The sequence below is a fragment of the Schistocerca piceifrons genome, chromosome 3 (genome assembly GCF_021461385.2).
Source record: "Schistocerca piceifrons isolate TAMUIC-IGC-003096 chromosome 3, iqSchPice1.1, whole genome shotgun sequence".
NCBI lineage: Eukaryota > Metazoa > Arthropoda > Insecta > Orthoptera > Acrididae > Schistocerca > Schistocerca piceifrons.
Genome location: NC_060140.1, coordinates 153,119,126 through 153,123,890, shown reverse-complemented (window position 1 = coordinate 153,123,890; position 4,765 = coordinate 153,119,126).

The following is a 4,765-nucleotide window of genomic DNA, read 5'->3' as shown; positions in this document are numbered from 1 at the left end:
TGCGGAAACTAGATGGTAGGAGAAGTGGACCCAACCAGTAGGCCGGCCGTGGTGGCCGAGCGGTTCTAGACGCTACAGTCTGGAACCGCGCTGCTGCTACGCCCGCAAGTTCAAATCCTGTCTCGGGCGTGGATATGTGTGATGTCCTTAGGTTAGTTAGGTTTAAGTAGTTCTAATTTCTAGGGGACTGATGACCTCAGAAGTTAACTCCCATAGTGCTCAGAGCCAAGTCCCATAGTGCTCAGAGCCATTTGAACCCACCAGCAGCAAGGAGTATTGTGTTATCAGAGAAGCACCAACAGGGTCGGTCAGGAGAGCTCAGTGCCTTTTAATGTGGATTAGTGATCGGATGTCACCTGAGTAACGAATCGATCAAGTCGACTCTTGGTGATATGACTGTGAAGTGGAAAAGCAAAGGAACAACTACAGCTAAACCAATATCAGGCAGTATTCGTGCAGCACTTCGTAAGGCATTGGTTTGTAGACAATAACATTCTTGGAATGGACTGGCACGCCATATTAAAGACCACTAATGGTATCTGGATATTTTGGTCAGGTAGTGTATTTAAACTGTAACAGGCTCCAAAAGTTTACCAGGCAATGTTGTGACCAAACTTCCAAAGCTGTGATTCGCAGTGTCTGTCCTGGTGATATGCATTATTCGACCAAAGGTGACGGAATACATTTAGATCAACAGAATCGCAAAGAACTGAGATTTATGCAGCGTGTATGTCGAATACTGTTCTTGTAAGTTCCCTCCCCCCATCCCCCTATCTATCTATCTATCTCTTTCTATTTCTGCATTCCCCTTTCCAGGAGACCAACATGACGTTTTTATTCGTCACCAGCCCTGTCGTCCAACATGACGTTTTTATTCAGTACCAGCATTGTCGTCGTCCTTTTACAGATTATACACTCGAGCTTGTTGAAGTCGATCAGTCCATACACTACTTTATTCTGATTCCGTCTACCTCTCGTCTTCGTCCTCCCGACCTGTCAGGAGTCAGATCTCTTCGAACAAATGTTTTCCAATCCAGGGCTGAGTAGCTGCAACAGCATGAACGATGACATTCATTAATTGTGTTTCTTTTCGAGTATTTTGAGTAAAACTGGTTCCTAATAATAACAGGCGCCATCCGTGCTCTCCAGTTGAAGAAATAGTTTCAACTTTAATTCCATGAAAGATGTGCACAACATTACCACTTCATGTCAAACGTAACTTGCTAGGCATAGTGTTATACCGTTTGTGTTGCTGTGCACCGCTTTGTGTCCTTAGCAAGGATCGTGAAGTAAAGCCACACCATATCAGAAGAAATGAAGAAAGATAAGGGTTTAACGTCTGGTCTGCAAGGTCATTAGAGACGGAGCACAAGTGGAAGTTAACAGGCCGTTCCCTTTCAGAGGAATCATCCCGATGCTTTTTATGATCACCAACCCACGGCTGACACCAGACAGAGGTGTGAGTTGGGGTGCTGTCAACTTGGTAGAAAGCAACCTTTCATTGAAATTCTGCACCAAAAGGCGTACTTGGCGTTATATGATTGGTGATAACCGTAAACCTTTTTGGACATCGATTATGCATACAGGCTGGACTGAAACTAAGCTTATAAGAATATTGCAGGGGAGGTTGTGGTGTGAAATAATTGTTAAGAAAAAAATTCATTACGTTGGGCCGTTACCAAGTTATTTAGCTTTGAAATTAGCCAATCAGGTCGTCGCGCGCAAATTGCAGCAGTTTGGTTTCCTCAAACCGAACAAATGTAGCACTTGCTCAACTAGCTTAAATTTATCGCTTACGAAAAAGGCAGATTTTAACTGGTAATGAGCATTTGAACAAGTGGTAACTGACGGAACCTACAAACGCCTGCGCATTACCGCATGTTAGCGTGTGTAAGCGCTTGAATTTGCGCGAGCAGTGACCTGATAGGCTAAAATCAAAGCTAAATAATACGGAAACGGCGCAACGTATCGAATTTTTTCCTATCAGTCATTTCTCAGCACAATCTCGCCTGCAACACCCTTACAAGCTTTTCAGGCTGTTTCTGACGACCCTGTACTTTTTAACCATTTTAGAGGGTGCGTGGCTTGAAAGAAAATTGCGCGACCTCGCGTGTACCAGATGCGTTAAAAAAGAAACGAGCCAAACCTAAGGGATGCCACCGCTTACAGACGATCATGTAGTCGCTAGTTGAGCGTTGAGGCCCCAAACTTGTCGCTATAGGGTCACGGGCGCGCACCCACGTCACGACAGAACGAGCACATGCACGCGTCAACTTCCACTGGAAGCAGTAGTGCGGAAGCAGAGAAATGGTGGCTTCAGAGGAAGAGAAAAGGGACGTAGTGCGTTTCGTTACAGGGGAATGGGTGCAGGGAACGGAAATTCGTCAGAGAATGCACATGTGTATGGCGAGCACTGCAATTCCAACGCTCAGTCCGATCGTTGAGGCAATGGCTACCACCGTAACTCGCCGGTCTTCAGTAATAAGGGCATCCACCGGGTGGACAATGGTATCGGCGGTGATGCGGTGTGGCGTTCCAGATCGTGCGTCATCGGCCAGCGACATCCGTTCATCCTTGAATCGCCTTTGCCACGCCTTGACCGTTGCAACAGACGTGCGGTGCTCTTTGTATCCTTGTGCCATTCTTGGATGAACTTCCGTTCCCCGCATTTCTTGAGTTGTCAGAAAACTCACTAAACCCCCTCATTCATCTTTGAATCACCCAATTCACACTTTTCAGTGCGACAGAGTGCAGTGGACCAGTGGACAGTCGACGCATGCACGTGCTCTCTCTGTCGTCACGTGGATGTGCGCCCTTGTCCTCATGGCGGAAAGTTTAGGACCAAATTGCTCTTCTTCCGTAGGCAGTTGTATTACGATCCCTTCAGCGGATTTAATTTTACAACTTCCGACTCGTTACTTTTTGAATGCTTGAAAGCACCTATCTTATCGTAATGGGATGGAAGAGGGGGGGGGGGGGGGAGAGACGGGTAGGGGCAAGTGAGGGGAACACACAGAGAGAATTAACGTTTAAATTTTTCGTTTAATCGAAGCATGAATCGCCTTGTATGTTAGCGTGTTGACCGTATGTACTGCTTTATACACTGAGGTGACAAAAGTCATGGGATGCCTCCTAATATCGTATCGGACCTCCTTTTTCCCGTCGTAGTGAAGTGACTCGACGTAGGATCGACTCAACTAGTCGTTGGCGGTCCCCAGCAGAAATACTCAGCAGTGCTGTGTCGATAGCTGTCCATAGTTGCGAAAGTGTAGCCGGTGCAGTATTTTGAGCATGACCTGTCCTCTCCATTATATAGCATTAATATTCGATGGGATTCATGTCGGGCGATCTGGGTAGCCAGACAATTCGCTCAAATTTTCCAGAATTTTCTTCAAGCCAATCACGAACAATTGTGGTCTGCTGACACGGTACATCGTTGTTTGGGAACATACAAGGTTATGAACGGCTGCAAATGGTCTCCAGGTAGCCGAACATAAACATTTCCAGTCAGTGATCGGTTCAATTGGACTGGAGGACACTGTAACTTTCCAGGTAAACAAAGCCAACACCATTAGGGAGCCACAACCAGCTTGCACAGAGCTTTACTGACAGATTGGGTCCATGACTTCGTGGGCTCTGCTCCAGGCTCGAGCCCTAATTTCACCTGTTACCAACTGACCCCTGGACTCATCTGACCAGACTGTGGTTTCCCAATCGTCTAGGGTCCAACCGATGTGAACACGAGCCCAGGAGAGCAGTGCAGGCGTTGTTGTGCTGTTAGCAAATGCTCTTGTGCCGAACGTCTGCTGCCATAGCCCATTAACGCCAACTTTCGCCGGACTGTCCTAACGGATACGTTTGTCGTACGTCCCATATTGATTTCTGCGATTATTTCACGCAGTATTGCTTGTCTGTTAGCACTAACAGCTCTGCGCAAACGCTGCTGCTCTCAGTTGTTAAATGAAGGCCGTCGCCCACTGCGTTGTCCGTGGTGAGAGGTAATGCCTGAAATTTGGTATTCTCGACACACTCTTGGCACTACGGATATCGAAATACTGAATTCTATATTTCCAAACTGAAATGCCCCATGCAATTACGAGGGCTATTCGGAAAGTAAGGTTCGATGGGGTGCGAAATGGAAGCCTCAGTGAAAATCCGATTAAGCTTTGCGCAGATGTGTTGGGCAGTGTCTCTAGTATGCCCGTCGATCGCGTCACGTCGCTCTTTTCAGTTCTGGGCGCACAGTGAGCACGTAAAGATGCTTGCAACAATAGTGTCTCCCGCCAAGTACGAGGGCCTGATGTGAGATTTCGCCTGATGTCATGCAGACCGCATAACATAACTGTCATACGTTTCCTTTTGCACGACATTTCTCGGCCGCACTCTGAAGGCGCAATGAAGATGCTCCTGTAGCATTTTCAGTGGAAAGTGTTTGATCACCCACAATAGAGCTCGTAATTGACTCTCTCTGAGTTTCATCTCTGCTCACATGAACAGCTAGCTATGAAAGACAACGTTCTGGCTGTAGACCAGCTTGGAGAATTGGCAGGAAGCACAGGCGGCTTGCTTCTATGACGAGGGTCCGCAGCTCGTGGTCTCGCGGTCGCGTTCTCGCTTCCTGAGCACGGGGTCCCGGGTTCGATTCCCGGCGGAGTCATGGATTTTCATCTGCCTCTAGACGACTAGGCGTTTGTGTTGTCCTCATCATTTCATCATCATTCATGTAAGTGGCGAGATTCGGCTGAGAAAAATGTTGGGAATTTGT